This window comes from Macaca mulatta, chromosome 8 (genome assembly GCF_049350105.2).
Source record: "Macaca mulatta isolate MMU2019108-1 chromosome 8, T2T-MMU8v2.0, whole genome shotgun sequence".
Taxonomy (NCBI): Eukaryota; Metazoa; Chordata; class Mammalia; order Primates; family Cercopithecidae; genus Macaca; species Macaca mulatta.
The window spans coordinates 63,627,209-63,650,029 of record NC_133413.1 but is presented as its reverse complement, the minus strand read 5'-3'; positions in this window follow the sequence as shown (position 1 = coordinate 63,650,029).

Below are 22,821 nucleotides of genomic sequence, written 5' to 3'. Positions count from 1 at the left end.
GGCTAATAAATCTATGAATTATCTATGACTCATAGTCATAGCATTTATATAATGATACATTGCACAAGTCAAGAGCCTTAGCACTTTTAAGGTATCTTTGGCAGGCAATTCTCAAGGTTGAGAAACATCGTATTAGGACTAACTCAAAACATGGTCAGAGTGGGAAGATAATGATACTTGTGGGTGAATCAGGGGAGGAAATGTTGCTACATTTGATTTCTTTGAGCAAGGACAATACGCAAAATCCTGGATCTGATATCCAGGTGTAATGTGTGGTGGGCAGAGGTAACCTCAAGGGAATGGGCATGATTGTTAACCCAGCCTTCCTGGAAATGCTCTTATCAGCCAATCTGGACCAAGTCAGATCCTCTAAGAAGATGACGGGGGAGGGTCCCTTGAGCCCAGGAGACCGAGGCTGCAAGGAACTATGATCATGCCACTGTGCTCCAGTCTGGGTGACAGAGCAAGACCCTGTCTCTAAAAACAAACAAACAAACAAACAGAAAAACAGTTCGCATTATATAAGCAGATTCTATAAATGTCCTGCTCTGCTTTGCAAACACATCACTACTCCAGTCTTCCTTGATTAAGGTATAAGGACTTCCTTAGACCTACAAAGACATTTTAAGAACCCTAACGTTGGCACACAGAGATAGACAGTGATGAATTAGTAAAATGATTTTCTATATTATATGAAATGATATACTTGCATCTGAGAGTCAGCTATCTACCCATTATATTAATGTTTCCGTCTTTGAAAATGCATTTTCTCTCCAATATTATGGTTTGTAGAGTCAATTAACAGTTAAATACTGTGGGGGTTAAATGTATAAGTAGTTGTGATGCACTCAGTATTTTCACATACTTAATAGAAGAAAATAGGGAATTAAATCATCTATATTGTTAAACATTAACTTATGGGAACATTTTAAGGACTATCTTTAATTTTACCTGTTTGAAAAAAAAATCCTCTGCAAAGAATAATATAAATACAAATTAACCTGAGTGGGTAAGCTCAGGGAGGATGCATGATCGAATGAGATGCAGCTCACAGGGCATGTGGGGCGTGTGTGGCATGGAAGAGCCACAGCCAGCTAGGGTCCTAAGGACTGGGGAGAGAGGGAAGGAGGACTTAGCACCCGAGGTCTTGTACCTCAGGACTTGACAGTTTGGAGAGCAGAGGAGAGAGCAATTGCAAGAAAGGAAACAATAACGCAAGGGTCCGGGGGTGCAGGATGAGAGTCTTTGGCCAGCCCCTCATGTGTACTCGGCCTCTGCACCCTCAGTTCTAAATGGTGACAATGGAATCTCATTGCATGGTTGTAAAGAAGGGAGATTATATTTGTGTAATCACTTATAGTGCTCAGACTGTGTGTGTACACCATAAATGTGAGTTTCTTAGTTTCTCACCTTCAGTGGAATCTATCAGTGTTTTGTCTCTGACATTTCAGTTTTAGAATAAACAGGGAAGGCCAGGTTCAGCTGAGGATTTCCACAAACCACTGAGCTGCTTTCTGGTCTCAGAATAATAGCAAGTTAAGGCCCCCACAGGAGCCACCTCTGGACCCCCTTGTGGATCACAGCTTGCAGGGAGGAGGTGAAGCGAAGATAATGGAGCCTGCTGGGAACACTTTGCACCCTTCAGCCATCATAAGCAAAGTGACCTACACTCAGACACCAGGCTACTTATTTTAGAATAATAGACATTTATAAACAACAAGTACACTATACTCCCTCGGCAACCTTAAAATGTGTGCTTATAAAACCTGAACCTAAAAATCACCCCTATGAAAGGAGAACTAGTTGTTTGGAGAAAAATAGGCTAAGAAATATAAGTCTCAAGTGGATAGAAGAAAACCCCCAAACATTAATGAAACAAAGCAATTAAATGCAACACATAGAACAACAACAAAACAATCAACAACATTTTGCACATTTGAAAACAATAATGAGGGTACTGCATAATTAATTTCCATTTTCCATCTCCTGTTAGAGATTTTGAAGGATCACTAGTCCTCAGAGTGTCACTATAGCAGACAATATGAATTTAAGAATATTTTTTGACCTTCCTTCAAGTGCATTAGAGTATTAAGACTCCATTGTTGTTAGATGGCCGAATAGGAACAGCTCCAGTCTCCAGCTCCCAGCGCAAGTGACACAGAAGACAGGTGATTTCTGCATTTTCAACTGAGGTACTGGGTTCATCTCACTAGGGAGTGCTGGACAATCGGTGCTGGTCAGCTGCTGCAGCCCGACCAGTGAGAACTGAAGCAGGGCAAGGCATCGCCTCACCTGGGAAGTGCAAGGGGGAAGGGAATCCCTTTTCCTAGCCAGAGGAACTGAGACACACAACACCTGGAAAATTGGGTAACTCCCACCCCAATACTACGCTTTACCAAGGGTCTTAGCAAACAGGTACACCAGGAGATTATATCCCACACCTGGTCGGGAGGGTCCCACGCCCACGGAGCCTCCCTCATTGCTAGCACAGCAGTCTGCAAACTAACGGCAAGGCAGCAGCAAGGCTGGGGGAGGGGGGCCCGCCATTGCTGAGGCTTAAGTAGGTAAACAAAGCCGCTGGGAAGCTCGAACTGGGTGGAGCTCACAGCAGCTCAAGGAGGCCTGCCTGTCTTTGTAGACTCCACCTCTGGGGACAGGGCACAGCTAAACAACAACAACAACAACAACAACAACAACAAAAGCAGCAGAAACCTCTGCAGACGCAAACGACTCTGTCTGACAGCTTTGAAGAGAGCAGTGGATCTCCCAATATGCAGGTTGAGATCTGAGAACGGACAGACTGCCTGTTCAAGTGGGTCCCTAACCCTTGAGTAGCCTAACTGGGAGATATCCCCCACTAGGGGCAGACTGACACCCCACACCTTACACAGTGGAGTACACCCCTGAGAGGAAGCTTCCAAAGCAACAATCAGACAGGAACACTCGCTGTTCAGAAATATTCTATCTTCTGCAGCCTCTGCTGCTGATACCCAGGCAAACAGGGTCTGGAGTGGACCTCAAGCAATCTCCAACAGACCTACAGCTGAGGGTCCTGACTGTTAGAAGGAAAACTAACAAACAGGAAGGACACCCACACCAAAACCCCATCAGTACATCACCATCATCAAAGACCAGAGGCAGATAAAACCACAAAGATGGGGAAAAAGCAGGGCAGAAAAGCTGGAAATTCAAAAAATAAGAGCACATCTCCCCCTGCAAAGGAACACAGCTCATCGCCAGCAACGGATCAAAGCTGAACGGAGAATGACTTTGATGAGATGAGAGAAGAAGGCTTCAGTCCATCAAACTTCTCAGAGCTAAAGGAGGAATTATGTACCCAGCGCAAAGAAACTAAAAATCTTGAAACAAGAGTGGAGATTTGATAACTAGAATAATTAATGCAGAGAAGGCCATAAACGAACTGACAGAGATGAAAACCATAACACGAGAAATTCGTGACAAATGCACAAGCTTCAGTAACCGACTCGATCAACTGGAAGAAAGAGTATCAGCGACTGAGGATCAAATGAATGAAATGAAGCGAGAAGAGAAATCTAAAGAAAAAAGAAGAAAAAGAAACAAACAAAGCCTGCAAGAAGTATGGGATTATGTAAAAAGACCAAATCTACATCTGATTGGGGTGGCAAAGTAAGGGGGAAAATGGAACCAAGTTGGAAAACACTCTTCAGGATATCATCCAGGAGAACTTCCCCAACCTAGTAGGGCAGGCCAACATTCAAGTTCAAAAAATACAGAGAACACCACAAAGATACTCCTCGAGAAGAGCAACTCCAAGACACATAATTGCCAGATTCACCAAAGTTGAAATGAAAGAAAAAATCTTAAGGGCAGCCAGAGAGAAAGGTCGGGTTACTCACAAAGGGAAGCCTATCAGACTAACAGCAGATCTCTCGGCAGAAACTCTACAAGCCGGAAGAGAGTGGGGGCCAATATTCAACATTCTTAAAGAAAAGAATTTTAAACCCAGAATTTCATATCCAGCCAAACTAAGTTTCATAAGTGAAGGAGAAATAAAATCCTTTACAGACAAGCAAATGCTGAGAGATTTTGTCACCACCAGGCCTGCCTTACAAGAGACCCTGAAGGAAGCACTAAACATGGAAAGGAACAACCGGTACCAGCCATTGCAAAACCATGCCAAAATGTAAAGACCATCGAAGCTGGGAAGAAACTGCATCAACTAACGAGCAAAATAACCAGTTAATATCATAATGGCAGCCGGGCGCGGTGGCTCACGCCTGTAATCCCAGCGCTTTGGGAGGCCAAGGCGGGCGGATCACAAGGTCAGGAGATCGAGACCACGGTGAAACCCCGTCTCTACTAAAAGTACAAAAATTAGCCGGGCGCGGTTGTGGGCGCCTGTAGTCCCAGCTACTCGGGAGGCTGAGGCAGGAGAATGGCATGAACCCGGGAGGCGGAGCTTGCAGTGAGCCAAGATCGCGCCACTGCACTCCAGCCTGGGCGACAGAGCGAGACTCCGTCTCAAAAAAAAAAAAAAAAAAAAAATATCATAATGGCAGGATCAGGTTCACACATAACAATATTAACCTTAAATTTAAATGGACTAAATGCTCCAATTAAAAGACACAACTGGCAAATTGGATAAAGAGTCAAGACCCATCAGTTTGCTGTATTCAGGAGACCCATCTCACACGCAGAGACATACATAGGCTCAAAATAAAGGGATGGAGGAAGATCTACCAAGCAAATGGAGAACAAAAAAAGCAGGGGCTGCAATCCTAGTCTCTGATAAAACAGACTTTAAACCATCAAAGATCAAAAGAGACAAAGAAGACCATTACATAATGGTAAAGGGATCAATTCAACAGGAAGAGCTAACTATCCTAAATATATATGCACCCAATACAGGAGCACCCAGATTCATAAATTAAGTCCTTAGAGACTTACAAAGAGACTTAGACTCCCATACAATAATAATGGGAGACTTCAACACTCCACTGTCAACATTAGACAGATCAACGAGACAGAAAGTTAACAAGGATATCCAGGAATTGAACTCATCTCTGCAGCAAGCAGACCTAATAGACATCTACAGAACTCTCCACCCCAAATCAACAGAATATACATTCTTCTCAGCATCACATCACACTTATTCCAAAATTGACCACATAATTGGAAGTAAAGTACTCCTCAGCAAATGTATAAGAACAGAAATTATAACAAACTGCTCTCAGACCACAGTGCTATCAAACTAGAACTCAGGACTAAGAAATTCACTCAAAACCGCTCAACTACATGGAAGCTGAATAACCTGCTCCTGAATGACTAGTGGGTATGTAACGAAATGAAGGCAGAAATAAAGATGTTCTTTGAAAACAATGAGAACAAAGACACAACATACCAGGATCTCTGGGACACATTTAAAGCAGTGTGTAGAGGGAAATTTATAGCACTAAATGCCCACAAGAGAAAGCAGGAAAGATCTAAAATTGACACTCTAACATCACAATTAAAAGAACTAGAGAAGCAAGAGCAAACACATTCAAAAGCTAGCAGAAGGCAAGAAATAACTAAGATCAGAGCAGAACTGAAGGAGATAGAGACACAAAAAACCCTCCAAAAATCAATGAATCCAGGACTTGGTTTTTTGAAAAGATCAACAAAATTGATAGACCACTAGCAAGACTAATAAAGAAGAAAAGAGAGAAGAATCAAATAGACACAATAAAAAATGATAAAGGGGATATCACCACTGACCCCACAGAAACACAGACTACCATCAGAGAATTCTATACACACTTCTACGCAAATAAACTAGAAAATCTAGAAGAAATGGATAATTTCCTGGACACTTACACTCTCCCAAGACTAAACCAGGAAGAAGTTGAATTCCTGAATAGACCAATAGCAGGCTCTGAAATTGAGGCAATAATTAATAGCCTAAAAACCAGAAAAAGTCCAAGACCAGATGGATTCACAGCTGAATTCTACCAGAGGTACAAGGAGGAGCGGGTACCATTCCTTCTGAAACTATTCCAATCAATAGAAAAAGAGGGAATCCTCCCTAACTCATTTTATGAGGCCAACATCATCCTGATACCAAAGCCTGGCAGAGACACAACAAAAAAAGAGAATTTTAGACCAATATCCCTGATGAACATCGATGCAAAAATCCTCAATAAAATACTGGCAAACCGGATCCAGCAGCACATCAAAAAGCTTATCCACCATGATCAAGTGGGCTTCATCCCTGGGATGCAAGGCTGGTTCAATATATGCAAATCAATAAATGTAATCCAGCATATAAACAGAACCAAAGACAAAAACCACATGATTATCTCAATAGATACAGAAAAGGCCTTTGACAAAATTCAACACCCCTTCATGCTAAAAACTCTCAATAAATTCGGTATTGATGGAATGTGTCTCAAAATAATAAGAGCTATTTATGACAAACCCACAGCCACTATCATACTGAATGGGCAAAAACTGGAAAAATTCCCTTTGAAAACCGGCACAAGACAGGGATGCCCTCTCTCATCACTCCTATTCAACATAGTGTTGGAAGTTCTGGCTAAGGCAATCAGGCAAGAGAAAGAAATCAAGGGTATTCAGTTAGGAAAAGAAGAAGTCAAATTGTCCCTGTTTGCAGATGACATGATTGTATATTTAGAAAACCTCATTGTCTCAGCCCAAAATCTCCTTAAGCTGATAAGAAACTTCAGCAAAGTCTCAAGATACAAAATTAATGTGTAAAAATCACAAACATTCTTATACACCAGTAACACACAAACAGAGAGCCAAATCATGAATGAACTTCCATTCACAATTGCTTCAAAGAGAATAAAATACCTAGGAATCCAACTTACAAGGGATGTAAAGACCTCTTCAAGGAGAATTACAAACCACTGCTCAGTGAAATAAAAGAGGACACAAACAAATGGAAGAACATACCATGCTCATGGATAGCAAGAATCAATATCATGAAAATAGCCATACTGCCCAAGGTAATTTATAGATTCAATGCCATCCCCATCAAACTACCAATGAGTTTTTTCACAGAATTGGAAAAAACTGCTTTAAAGTTCATATGGAACCAAAAATGAGCCCGCATTGCCAAGACAATCCTAAGTCAAAAGAGCAAAGCTGGAGGCATCACACTACCTGACTTCAAACTATACTACAAGGCTACAGTAACCAAAACAGCATGATACTGGTACCAAAACAGAGATATAGACCAATGGAACAGAACAGAGCCCTCAGAAATAATACCGCACATCTACAGCCATCTGATCTTTGACAAACCTGAGAAAAACAAGAAATGGGGAAAGGATTCCCTATTTAATAAATGGTGCTGGGAAAATTGGCTAGCCATAAGTAGAAAGCTGAAACTGGATCCTTTCCTTAATCCTTATATGAAAATTAATTCAAGATGGATTAAAGACTTAAATGTTAGACCTAATACCATAAAAGCCCTAGAAGAAAACCTAGGTAATACCATTCAGGACATAGGCATGGACAAGGACTTCATGTCTAAAACACCAAAAGCAACGGCAACAAAAGCCAAAATTGAGAAATGGGATCTCATTAAACTAAAGAGCTTCTGCACAGCAAAAGAAACTACCATCAGAGTGAACAGGCAACCTACAGAATGGGAGAAAATTTTTGCAATCTACTCATCAGACAAAGGGCTAATATCCAGAACCTACAAAGAACTCAGACAAATTTACAAGAAAAAAACAAACAACCTCATCAAAAAGTGGGCAAAGAATATGAACAGACATTTTCTCAAAACAAGACATTCATACAGCCAACAGACACATGAAAAAATGCTTATCATCACTGGCCATCAGAGAAATACAAATCAAAACCACCATGAGATACTATCTCACACCAGTTAGAATGGCGATCATTAAAAAGCCAGGAAACAGCCGGGCCCGGTGGCTCAAGCCTGTAATCCCAGTGCTTTGGGAGGCTGAGACGGGCAGATCACGAGGTCAGGAGATCGAGACCATCCTGGCTAACATGGTGAAACCCCGTCTCTACTAAAAAATACGAAAAACTAGCCGGGCGAGGTGGTGAGCGCCTGTAGTCCCAGCTACTCGGGAGGCTGAGGCAGGAGAATGGCATGAACCTGGGAGGCGGAGCTTGCAGTGAGCCGAGATCGCGCCACTGCACTCCAGCCTGGGTGACAGAGCGAGACTCCGTCTCAAAAAAAAAAAAAAAAGAAAAAAAAGAAAAAAAAAGCCAGGAAACAACAGGTGCTGGAGAGGATGTGGAGAAATAGGAACACTTTTACACTGTTGGTGGGATTGTAAACTAGTTCAACCATTATGGAAAACAGTATGGCGATTCCTCAAGGATCTAGAACTAGAAGTACCATATGACCCAGCCATCCCATTACTGGGTATATACCCAAAGGATTATAAATCATGCTGCTACAAAGACACATGCACACTTATGTTTATTGTGGCACTATTCACAATAGCAAAGACTTGGAATCAACCCAAATGTCCATCAGTGACAGACTAGATTAAGAAAATGTGGCACATATACACCATGGAATACTATGCAGCCATAAAAGTAGGGACATGGATGCAGCTGGAAACCATCATTCTTAGCAAACTATTGCAAGAACAGAAAACCAAACACCACATGTTCTCACTCATAGGTGGGAACTGAACAATGAGATCACTTGGACTCGGGAAGGGGAACATCACACACCGGGGCCTATCATGGGGAAGGGGGAGGAGGAGGGAGGAGGGATTGCATTGGGAGTTATACCTGATGTGAATGACAAGTTGATGTGTGCTGACGAGTTGATGGGTGCAGCATGCCAACATGGCACAAGTATACATATGTAACAAACCTGCACGTTATGCACATGTACCCTAGAACTTAAAGTATTAAAAAAAAAAAAAAAAAGACTCCATTGTTGACTTCCTCTTTCCAAATCTCATCATTATTCCAAAGATGTGCAAATACTTCAATGTTTGAGAAGGATGGCGCATTGGGTGATTTTGACTTAAGAAATGCCATTAAGACTCAGGGACTCTGTCTCTACTTACCTCTTTCTCATGCCACCTTTGCATCAGTGATGATAGAGAAGTTGTGGACAAATCCTCTAGCACGTCAGCCCCCTTCCTCCTCATTAATGCATGTGTAATATAATTCAAGTTTCATCTTCTCTAACCCCTTGTTATCTCTCCCAAAGCCAAATTTGAAAAGCCTTCAATTTCTACTCTGCCATTCACCAGACTTCATTTCTCTTTCCAGTTTAGGTTTCCTCTAATTCTAATTTGCCCAGGATTAATGTACTAAGAGGACACATATCTGAATTGAGATCCTCATGACTATAAGAAAGAGAACATATCCTTATACTTAAGAAAAGAGACAGAGGGAATTAGAGGCTTAAGAGATGTCATTGCACTCTCTGTAATCCAGTTACCTATGATCCAGTTTCCTGGTGGCAGTAACTTACCTCATGGAAATTAGATGGCCCCTATGTACATTTCTTAAATGAAGTGATATCTATAACCATGTAGGTCTCTGGTACGAATGATATTTAGCTTTCTGACATTTTTAATTCTTCAAGCCCATTTATTCAACAAAGATTTTGCACCAGGCACACAACTGCATTGGACTTTATTGAAAGATATAAGAGACAGGGTCTATGCCCTCACCCTTAGAATATTTCAATCTACTACAAAACACTGCCAAAATCTAGACACTCAAAAAACAAACAAATAAACAAAACAGAAAGTAATTTGCAAGACCGTCTATACAACCAGATGCATAATAACTGAAGCTTCAATCTCTGAGGAGGGAGGAGTTCATGGGGGCGATCACACCCCTTTCTCATATTGATGCTGACACAGAGGTTGGAAACAACTTGCCCTGGGACACACAGCTCGTCAGTGGCAGAGTTCAGACTCAAAACTGACCTCCTGATTTTCACTTTAGTATTCACTTCACCACTAACAACCACTACAAATTTTAAGTAGTTTATGCTGTGTTCCAGTCCATCATTTGCCAACTGAGAAAAGTAGACTTAAGGGACTGAGGTTACAAGTGGAACTTAGTGGATATAAGGGAGCCCTTGTGCATTTTTGTTTGGTTGGTAGGCTATTAATTACTGCTTCAATTTCAGAACTTGTTATTGGTCTATTCAGGGATTCGACTTCTTCCTGGTTTAGTCTTGGGAGGGTGTATGTGTCCAGGAATTTATCAATTTCTTCTAGATCTTCTAGTTTATTTGCATAGAGGTGTTTATATAGTATTCTCTGATGGTAGTTTGTGTTTCTGTGGGGTCAGTGGTGGTATCCCCTTTATCATTTTTTATTGTTTCTATTTGATTCTTCTCTCTTTTCTTCTTTATTAGTCTAGCTAGTGGTCTATCTATTTTGTTTATCTTTTCAATAAACCAGCTCCTGGATTTACTGATTTTTTTTTTGTTGTTGGGGGAGCGGTTTTGTGACTATCTCCTTCAATTCTGCTCTGATCTTAGTTGTTTCTTGTCTTCTGCTAGCTTTTGAATTCGTTTTTTCTTGACTCTCTAGCTCTTTTATTTGTGATATTAGGGTGTCAATTTCAGATCTTTCTAGCTTTCTGATGTGAGCATTTAGTGCTATAAATTTCCATCTTAACACTGCTTTAGCTGTGTCCCAGAGATTCTCGTTGTCTCTTTGCACTCATTGGTTTCAAAGAAATTTGTGATTTCTGCCTTAATTTCATGTTTACCCAGGAGTCATTCAGAAGCTGGCTGTTCAATTTCCATGTAATTGTGTGGTTCTGAGTGAGTTTCTTAATCCTGAGTTCTAATTTGATTGAGCTATGGTCTGAGAGACTGTTTGTTGTGATTTCAGTTCTTTTGCATTTGCTGACAAGTGTTTTACTTCCAATTATGTGGTCAATTTTAGTATAAGTTCCATGTGGCACTGAGAAGAATGTATAACCTGTTGATTTGGGGTGGAGAGTTCTGTAAATGTCTACTAGGTCCACTTGATCCAGAGTTGAGTTCAAGTTTGAATATCCTTGTTAATCTTATGTCTTGTTAATCTACCTAATATTGACTTGTAGGTCTCTAAGAACGTGTTTTATGAATCTGGGTGCTCCTGTATTGGGTGCATGTATATTTAGAATAGTTAACTCTTCTCATTGAATTGTTCCCTTTACCATTTTGTAATGCCCTTCTTTGTCACTTTTTAATATTTGTTAGTTTAAAGACTGTTATGTCAAAGACTGGGATTGCAATCCCTGCTTTTTTTTTTTTTTTTAACTTTCTATTTGCTTGGTAAATTTTCCTCCATCCTGTATTTTGAGCCTATGTGTGTCTTTGCACTTCAGATGGGTCTTCTGAATACAGCACACCAATGAGTCTTGACTCTTTATCCAATTTTCCAGTCTGCCTTTTAGCCCATTTACATTTAACATTGGCATTGTTATGTGTAAATTTGATCCTGTCATCGTGATGCTAACTGGTTATTTTGCACACTAGTTGATGCAGTTTCTTCATAGTGTCATTGGTCTTTATATTTTGGTGTGTTTTTGCAGTGGCTGGTACCAGTTTTTCCTTTCCATATTTAGTGCTTCTTTCAGGAGCTCTTGCAAGGCAGGCCTGGTGCTAACAAAATCCCTCAGCATTTGCTTGTCTTGAAAGAATTTTATTTCTCCTTCACTTATGAAACTCAGTTTGGCCGAATGTAAAATTCTGGATTGAAAATTCTTTCTTTAAGAATGTTGAATATTGGCCTCCAATCTATTCTGGCTTGTAGGGTTTCTGCTGAGATGTCCACTGTTAGTCTGATGGGCTTCCCTTTGGAGATGACGTGGCCTTTCTCTCTGGCTGCCCTTAACATTTTTTCCTTCATCTTGACCTTGGAGAATCTGATGATTATGTGTCTTGGAGTTGATCTTGTTGTGGAGTATCTTAGTGGTGTTCTCTGTATTTCTTGAATTTGCGTGTTGGCCTATCTTGCTAGATTGGGGGAGTTCTCCTGGACAATATCCTGAAGTATGTTTTCCAGCTTGGTTCCATTCTCCCTGTCTCCTTCAGGTATGCCAATCAATCGTAGGTTCAGTGTTTTTACAAACTCCCATATTTCTTGGAGACTTTGTTCGTTCCTTTCATTCTTTTTTCTCTAATCTTGTCTGCATGCCTTATTTCAGCAAGGGGTCTTCAAACTCTGATATCCTTTCTTCCACTTGGTCAATTCGGCTATAGATATTTGTGTATGCTTCATAAAGTTCTTGTGCTGTGTTTTTCAGCTCCATCGGGTCATTCATGTTCTTCTCTAAACTGGTTATTCACTTTGTAGCTCCTCTAGCCTTTTATCAAGGTTCTTAGCTTCTTTGCATTGGGTTAGAACATGTTCCTTTAGCTCAGCAGAGTTTTTTATTACCCATCTTCTGAAGCATACTTCTGTCAATTCATCCATCTCATCCTGTCTAGTTCTGAGCCCTTGCTGGAGAGGCATTGCAATCATTTGGAGAAGAGGCACTCTGGCCTTTTGGGTTTTCAGTGTTTCTTCTTTGATTTTTTCTCATCTTCATGAGTTTGTATAGTTTCGATCCTTGAGGCTGCTGACCCTTGAATGGGGTTTTTGTGGAAACTTTTTTGTTGTTGATGCTGTTGTTGTTGCTTTCTGTTCATTTGTTTGTTTGTTTTTCTTTTCTTTCAATGGTCAAGTCCCTCCTCTGTAGGGCTGCTTCAGTTTGTGGGGGTTTCACTTCAGGCCCTATTCATCTGGTTCACTCCTGCACATGGAGATGTCAACCCATGAATGGATAAATACATTGTAGCATATCCACACAATGGAATATTTCATGCTACAGTGCTGATGAATCTCAAAAACATGTTAAGTGAAAGAAACCGTACAAAAATGATCACACATTGTATGACTTTGTTTATATGAAATATCTATGATAGGTAAATTCATAGAGACAGAGTACACATGATTGGTGATTTCCAGGAGCTGGGGAGAGGGGGAATAAGGAGAAACTGCTTCCTGGGTACAAGGTTTTTGGAGAGTGATGAAAATGTTTTGGAATTAGCGTCAGTGGTTGTACAACATTGTGAATCTACAAAATGCTACTGAACAATTTATTTGAAAAATAATATTTGTTATGTGAAATTTACCTTAAAAAAAGGTTCCCAGTGTCTTAAAGTTTCAGAAAAACTCATGTCAACAGCTTTGTCATTCACAGTTGGTCACTAACTAAAATGAAAACGTGGGGCGATGGGGTTAACTATAATTTTAACTAAGGATAACCAAAAATGTTTGGTGCTTATTTATGTTAAGTTCCATAGTAAGTACCAATAATGAAGTTGCTAACATTATAGTATTTATGAAATAATGAATTTATCTGCTTTACATTTATCTGTTCCACCAAATTATGAGTTTCTTGGTAGAAGAAACCAAATCATATTTATCTTGTAGTGAAGATGTAAGCTGGCATATCCCAAGCATTCAGTCAGCCCTTTGAATGGATAATGATTTTTCCTAAAGTATCTAGACTTACAAATTCCGTATTATAAGATTTCATAGTTTTTGCCTTGAACAGAATTAAAACCATCAGTAGAAAAAAATGCTGGTTCTGAATAGTGTTATTTTCGATCAGGTACAATGAGTATTTATCTTAAAATGTTTCAGACTTTCCTATGAAAATCCTTACTTCAATATATTTTCCTCATTTTACCTGAATTTTAATAAATGTCATTTCAATTAATGACAGCATCAATTCCGATTCACTGAAATAATTTAATCAACCTTTTATTTTAAATTGCAATTTTGAAATATAGAAAGAATGTATTCCAACACTGCACTGATAAAGGAGGCCTGAAACTTCAACAAAGTATTTAAATAACTTAATGAGATAGAAGATACATTCCTACTTTTACTATCCTTTACTGAAACTATTTGGTAAAAGTCAGATTTGTTTAAAAGAAATCATAAGGGAAAACTGAAAATTCTAACGCAATGTAAGTATATATAAATATTATATTTATAAAGCACACATGATCCTTCAAGGTAAATGAGGTATCACATCACATCCAAGAAGCTGGATGATAAACGAATACATGTAAAATTTTCTTTCCTTAAAGTTGTTTTATGCAGTTGCATAAATGCAAAATGCAATTGTTCTTAAGGAAAGAACATTTCCACATTAAAAAATTCACCTCAGATATCTTTTCTAACAGATTTTTTTTCTAACAGGCTAATAGAATGAAGTTTTTCCTATAATAATTCAGTAATCTAATCTTTTGTCCTAATGGTGCCTAAGAAAAGCTTCCATATTTGCAGAATTTTTTTCTAGGAACTTCACTTATCAAAATCACTTGATGAAATCATTCTCCAAATATGTATTGAATATCTGTGGAAGAATTACATTTTTGCATTAACAATTCACAGCCATTTTTCCAAAATTTCCGAACTAAAATTCAGAAATAAAAATACTCTACTTGAGAATATGTAACATTGATGCAAATTATAATCTTAATACAACATGTCTAAATAACAACGAAGGTTGCAGCCTTTTGTGACAGTTACCTTGTTATCAGACCCTTTCCTTCATGGCCTTCCCTGGCTCAATTTGTCAGGCTATTATTTTTTCAACACAAGTGGCTTGGTTTTGATTCTGACAACTTTCACAACTACATAGGAATTCCTGTGTAAGCTATTTTGCCCATTACTGTTGGTCACTTTCAGATTAGGTAGAGAAGTGATAAGGTAGGCCACTTAGCACTGGAACTGTAAAAACCAGTTTGACTTCCATGTTGCCTCCCCGTCTCCTCTTCTTTTCTACCCCCTGAGTTTTATTGCAAAACTTAAGAAAAAGTGGGATCAACATTTCCAGTGGCATGCTGGAGAAATACTCTGACGGATGCTGGAGCAGGGCAGAGATGTGTCCATCTGCCAGCAGACCTATGTGTCAGGCTGAATTTCCAAAATAAAACCTTTTCTGAGGAAGAGGTTTGTGTGCAGGAGGTGGCTGGGAAGTGAAGAAAGCAGGCGTGGGCAGAGAGAGAAGGTGCATTGTGGTGCAGTTGCAACAGAGACCTCAGCCTCCTCTAGGCCATGGGAAGAGGCAAAGCTCTTAACCAGGACCAGAGAACGGGGCTGTCGCTGAATAGCTGCGTGACCTTAGCACATCACTGAAAACCATTTTCTGACAGTCTAGGATGATACCATGCTGAGTCTCGTTTCTTCTTCTATAACACAGAGAAACTGGAAAAGTTTAGTAGCTCCAAAACTGGTTAAAACTTTAGAATCACCCAAGAATGTGTATTAAAGGAACAGATTCCCTGAGTAGCATGTACAGATTCTGACTAGATAGATCTGAGTGGGATGGTTGGGAGAGGGAGCAGGCTGGAAAGGCTAATTTTATGAACACCCTGAGTGCGTCTGATGGAGTCCTCCAAGCTAGCATCCTAACAGTCTCTAAATCCTGGTAGTTTACTATTCAAACCATCAGAGGCACGTTCAAAAACAGAAACAAAATCTATGTAATCAAATATAATTGTGTGGGGCATCTTTGATGTTTCCACTTTCACTTGTTCTACATATCAGCATAATCTGGGTGAGAAACAGAAAATCTACCTTCTTCATGTACACACATACATCGGATGCCCGCAAACATGGATGAAGTCTTGCAGAAAAGTCATTTAAAAGTAATAAAATGAGCATTTATGTCTATGAAAGTTAGATAAAAATTCTGAGATCTGAATATTTTCACACCCGCTGAAAGACAACGAATAATTTCACAATCCAATCTGGGGACATGAGCAATTTTTGTAATACCTTGTCTGTTTCCTGTTACAATGGAAAGACATCAGAATTGCAGGATTTTATTTCTGAACCTGCAAAGTGATTCAAACAAGAAGACTAGCAGCCTTCTCCCATCTCTGTCATTGTGATTTCACAATTACCTACCAGTCTCAGGAGATAATTTGTCAAGAAAATGAAAGAAACTTTAGCCTTAATATCTGTCTAACTGATTTTTCATTTGTATAAGGGAATAGGTAAGACCTCTTCCCATTCAAAACAACCTCCTTTATGAGCTAAACCAATTATCCCCCAAGAAAGGAAATAATTCTCAAAGTAGTTACATATTTATATTGAGCTACCCTGTAAAGGCAGGCAACAAACATTAAAAAGAAACTACCAACAACCTAACACCTACCCTTTGGAGAATGCTCTGTGAGTTTATAATCAGGTACTATCTCACTTCAACCGAGGCATGAAATTGTCTTAATGGGTCAGTAGATCTACCTGTCAAAACAACTCATTAAGCTTGTTTCTTTTCAGTCAGGGATCCTCCTTATTAGGGAAGAGGTTTCTAGCTGTTGAGATTTTGTCTGCTAGACATTACTCTTTGTTTTCTACCCTGAGTCTTTACCCAGAAAGACCCAAGTTTCCTGCTCCTCATTACAGGGCCTCCTAGACTGCCGTAAAGACACAGGACACACTGAGGGATCACAACTTCTCGGTTCCAGCCACTGGGTGCTCAGTGGCTGTGCCTGCAACACCTACAAGGGTGTACCCCTGAGGGAAAGGATGAGGCTGACTGGGAAGCTCTGTCACCCCACATTAGTGCTAAAGGCTATCTGGACCTGCTTCATCCTCATCTCGCATCTGGTAGCTTATAGCTTCATTAATTTTTGTAAGCACCGATGCTGAGCTTTCTCTTAAACGGTTTCTTGTTCCTCACTCAGATTTGATGCCCTCTCCTTGCTCACCCTGGCCATGTCAGACCCTGGCCAAAGGTTTATTTTTGTTGTTTTAAACTAGCTGGAGCAGTGATGGATTCGGCTAATCCAGTGATTTATCTTGCTCATTCACTTCTGTTCCTAGTTGCTCAACTTTTTTTTTTTTTTTTTGAAGTGGAGTCTCGCTATGTTGCCCAGGCTGGGGTACAATGGCACGATCTCTGCTCACTGCAACCTCTGCCTCCCAGGTTCAAGTGACTCTCCTGCCTCAGCCTCCTGAGTAGCTGGGATTACAGGTGCCTGCCACCACGCCCGGTTAATTTTATATTTTTGGTAGCAACAGGGTTTCCACCTTGTGGGCCAGGCTAGTCTCAAACTCCTGACCTCAAGTGATCCACTCTCCTTGGCCTCCCGAAATGCTGGGATTACAGGCGTGAGCTACCACACCTGGCCAGTTGCTCAACTTTCAAAGCAACTGATACAGAAGAAAGACTTTACTGCAAATTTTTATTAAAAACAAATTTTTACTTATCAGCAAGCTTTTAAAAGCTTTATGCAAAGGAAAAGAAATCAGTATATCAAAGAGACATCTGTCGCCCATGTTTATTGCAGCACTATTCACAATAGCCAAGATATGGAATCAAGCTAGGTGTCCAATAACAGATGAATAGATTTTAAAAATGTGTATATATACACACAATGGAATACTATAGAGCCATAAAAAAGGATGAATCGTGTTACTTGTGGCAACATGGATGGAACTGGAGGCCATTACATTAAGTTAAACAAGCAAGCAACAGAAAGTTAAACACTGCATGTTCTCACTTACATGTGGAAGCTAAGAAAGGTTGATCTCCTAGAAGTAAAAAGCAGAACAGAAGATAGAGAGGCTAGGAAGGGTAGAAGGAAGGGAGAACAGGGAAAAATTGGTGAAAGAATACAAAAACACAACTGAATAGAAGGAATCAGTTTTGGTGTTCTATAGGACTGTAGGATGATTAAAGTTAACAATAGTATATTATATCGTTTCAAATAGCTAGAAGTAAGAAAAAGAATATTCTCAACACAAAGAAATGATGAATGTTTGGGACGATGGAGGTGCTCATTACCATGATCTAATCACTGTACGTATGTATCAGAACATCACTATGTCCTCTATGAGTATGTTTAATTATTTGTCAATTAAAACTTAAAAACAAAACACAAAAAAGAAGGAAAAAAAGTCAGAGTAAAAAATTTAAAAACAAGTCAAACCACTCCTGCACAGTGAAAGTTTACCCAGTATATCCTGCAGAGCTTATCCCTTCACTCAGAATTACTCATTAAGAGAAACCACCATTACATGAGTGTTTTGTTGAAGACGATGACAGCCTGCTTCCCTAAGTGGAGCACGAATTCACCCTCCCTCTACATGTATCAGGAACCAGGGTTAGGCCTCGTCACCATACCCTCCCAGCATTTGATACCCTCCAGCTCGGTTCTGGTTCCCCCTCCTCCTATCCTAGACCTAGTAGTCCTTAGACTCTTCTACCTCATGCTGTCTCCTTACACAGACTTTGCAATTCTTCACGTTTTTTCTTGGATTCACTAGACTTAGTCTTTCTCTAATAGCCTTGAAGAATTTTGTTGAAAGGCTATCTTTTGCAGCAGTAAATGTAAAGGTTTGGGATCATTTTTTTTAATTTAATTTAATTAATTTATTTATTTATTTTGAGACGGAGTCTCACTCTGTCACCCAGGCTGGAGTGCAGTGGCGCGATCTCAGCTCACTGCAAACTCCACCTCCTAGGTTCAGGCCATTCTCCTGCATCAGCCTCCCAAGTAGCTGGGACTACAGGTGCCCACCACCATGCCCGGCTAATTTTTTGTATTTTTAGTAGAGATAGGGTTTCACCGTGTTAACCAGGATGGTCTCAATCTCCTGACCTCGTGATCTGTCTGCCTTGGCTTCCCAAAGTGCTGGGATTACAGGCGTGAGCCACCGCGCCCGGCCCAGAGCACTTTCTAAAGCACTTTCTTTTCCCTGCATGTGCCTTTTTTTCATTAGAACAACTCTGGAAGACAATTACCCATAATTCCGGACAAAAAGAAAGACACCTGCTCAACCTTGCCAAAAAGTATAATAATAATAAAAAAAAAAAGAAAGAAAGAAAACAGAATCAAAGAAAATAAAGAGTAAACATACAGATGGTCAAACAAAATACATCCGGGAATTAAATCAATACAAAGAAAGGCAGAAACAGAAACAGATACCAAGAAGAGTTAAGACATTAAGAAAATTTTAACATATAAGCAATGTAGTGTGTTATTGGTTCACTTTGGGATCATTCTTTAGCCACTAATATACATTATAGAGAGTAAAGTTTAAACAAACACACTGATTTGTTGTTCTTTTTCCGTTAAGATTTTAACGGGAAGATTTAAGATTTAAGATGCTATGCTCAACAAACTAGTAATAGAAGGAAATTCCCTCAATCTGATAAAGGACATCTGTGAGAAACAGCTGACATCATACTTAATGATGAAAGACTATATTCTCTCCTTTTAATGTCAGAAATAAGACAGAGATGTTCACTCTAGCTACTACAACATTTACTGGAGGCTTCAGCCAGGGCAATGAGCAAGAAAAAAATAAAAGTCATCCAGATTAGAAAGTAAGGAGTAAAACTATCTCTATATGTAAATGACATAATCTTATATGTAGAAAATTCCATATAAGAAAATTTTTATATATCTATAAAAGCTGTTAGAATAAACAAGTTCAACAGGGCTTCAGGTTACGTGGCCAATATACAAAAATGAATTGTATCTCTGTACAATAGCAAAGAACAAACCAAATACAAAACTAAGAAATAAACTATTTAAAGTAGCACCAAGAATAAAATAGGTAAGAATAAATTTTCCAAAATAGTGCAAAACATATTCTCTGAAAACTGGAAAACATCACTGAAATAAATTAAAGCAGGCCATGTGCAGGGGCTCATGCCTGTAATCCCAGTACTTTGGGAGACCAAGGCCAGAGGATCACTTGAGATCAGGAATTCAAGACCAGCCTGGTCAACATGATAGAACCCCATCTCTACTAAAAATACAAAAATTAGCTGGGTGCGGAGACAGGCACCTGTAATCCCAGCTACTCAGGAGGGTGAGGCAGGAGTATCGCTTGAACCCCGGAGGTGGAGGTTTCAGTGAGTCGAGATCGCACCACTGAACTGTAGTCTAGGAGAGGAGAGGAGAGGAGAGGAGAGGAGAGGAGAGGAGAGGAGAGGAGAGGAGAGGAGAGGAGAGGAGAGGAGAGGAGAGGGGAAGGGAGGGGAAGGGAGGGGAAGGGAGGGGAAGGGAGGGGGAAGGAAGGGAAGGGAAGGGGAAGGGAGGAAGGAAGGAAGGAAGGAAGGAAGGAAGGAAGGAAGGAAGGAAGGAAGGAAGGAAGGAAGGAAGGAAGGAGAAAGAGAAAGAAAAAGAAAGAAAAGCAGAGCTAAAGTGAATCTAAATAAATGGAAAGAAGTTCATGGATTGAGAGGCCACATGATGTTAAGATGGCAAATTAACCTGTATATTCAATGCAATTTCAATCCAACTTCTTAGTTGCAGAAATGGACAAACTGATCATAAATTCATATGGAAATTCTAGGAACCTCAAATAGTCAAAATAGTGTTGAAAATGAATACCAAAGTTGCATGACTCACACTTCCCAATTTCAAAACTTACTAAAAAGCTACAGCAATTAAGAGGATGTGGGGCTGGCATAAAATTAGACACACAGACCAATGGAATAAAATTGAAAACCCAGTAATAAGTACCACATTTACAGTTAATTGATTTTCAACAAAGATGCCAAGACAATTCAATGGGAGAAAAAAAAATAGCCTTTTCAACAAAGATTCTAGGATAATCGACTATCCACATGCAAAAGAATGAAAAAGACCCCCACGTCACACCAAAAATTAACTTGAAAGGGATCAAAACGCTAAATAAATGTAAGAGCTAAAACTGTGAAAGTATCAGGAAAAAAGCATAGGCTTAAATGCCAGTGACTTTGAACTTAGGCAATGATTTTTTTGGATATGACACCAAAAACACAAGCAATAAAAGAAAAGATAGATAAATTGGAAACTATCAAAATTTAAAACTTTGTTCCTACAAGTAAACCCGTCAAAGATTAAAAGACAATCTATACAATCAGAAGAAATGTTTATAAATTGTGTTTCTGATAATGGCCTTGTATCTAGAATATATTTTTTTAAAACTTCTACAATCCAATAGAAAAGAGAAAAATAACCCAATTTGTTTAAATGAGCAAAGGATCTGAATAGACATTTCTCCAAATAAGATACATAAGTGTCCAATAAGTGCATGAAAAGATGCTCAAGATCATTAGTCATTAGTAAAATGCAAACAAAAACCACAGTGAGAAATCACTTCACACCCACAAAGATGACTACAATAAAAAAAGACAGTAACAAATGTTGGCGAGAATGTGGAGAAATTGGAGCCCTTGTACACTGCTGGTTGGAATGTAAAATGGTGCAGCCACTTAAGAAAACAGCCTGGCAGTTCCTTGAAAAGCTAAACATAGAATTACCATATGGCCTGGCATGTCAATGCTTAGGTACACACCCAAAGGAATTGAAAACATATGTGCACACAAAATCTTGCACAGAAGTGTTATGTAAGCAGCATTACGCAATATAGCCAAAAAGTGGAAACTACCCACATGTCCATGCATGGATGTAAGGGTAAACAAAATCTGATACATCTATATAATAAACTATTATTTGTCAACAAAAAGGAATGAAATATGAATACATGCTGAGCCATGGACAAATCTTTCAAACACTGCACTAAGTGAAAAAAAAAATTCAATCATAAAAGACCAAATGATTCTATGTATATGAAATGCCCAGAATACGCAAATCTATTGAGACAGAAAGTAGATTAGTTGTCACCTAGGACTGCTGGAGATAGAGGAGCCAGGGGAAAAGGAGATGGCTATAGAGCACAGGGCTTCTTTGGGGGATGATAAAAATGTTCGAAATAGCTTGTGATGCTGGATGCACAATTCTACACATGTACTAAGAATTATGAATTGTACTTTTTTCTTATAACTTGTTTTTTACTTTAAGTTCTGGGATACATATGCAGAATGTGCAGGTTTGTTACATAGGTATACATGTGCCATGGTGATTTGCTGCACCTATCAACCCATCATGTAGGTTTTAAGCCCCACATGCATCAAGTTCTGGCCAAGGCAATCAGGCAAGAGAAAGAAATAAAGGTTACTCAAATAGGAAGAGAGGAAGTCAAATTGTTTGTTTGCAGATGACATGAGTGTATATTTAGAAAACCCCATCGTCTCAGCCCAAAAACTCCATAAGCTGATAAGTAACTTCAGCAAAGTCTCAGGATACAAAATCAATGTGCAAAAATCACAAGCACTCGTATGCACCAACAATAGACAAGCAGAGAGCCAAATCATGAGTGAACTCCCATTCACAATTGCTGCAAAGAGAATAAAATATCTAGGAATACAACTTACAAGGGATGTGAAGGATCTCTTCAAGGAGAACTACAAACCACTGCTCAAGGAAATAAGAGAGGACACGAACAAATGGAAAAACATTCCATGCTCATGGATAGGAAGAATGAATTTTACTTTTTAAACAGGCAAACTGTATGGTATGTAAATTGTACCTCAATAAAACTGTTTAAAAAAGTGTATAGGCTGGGTGTGGTGGCTCACACCTGTAATCCCAGCCTTTTGGGAGGCCAGGATGGGAGGATTTCTTAAGCCCAGAAGTTTGAGAAGAGCCTGGGAAACATAATGAGATCCTCATCTCTAAAAATATTTTAAAAATTGGCCGGATATGGTTGCACATGCCTATAGTCCCAGCTACTCAGGAGGCTGAGGCAGGAGGATCACTTGAGTCCAGGAGTTGAAAGCTGCAGTGAGCTATGATTGTTCCACTGTGCTCCAGCCTGGGTGACAGAGTGAGATCCCCATCCCTTTAAAAAAAAAAAAAGAAAAAAGAAAAGAAAACAGATTGAAAGTGGTAGAGAGTCAAGATAAGAAAATTGACTATTGGTTAAATAAAGTGTTAAAGTCCTGATCCTGGTAGTTCATTAAGGTAGA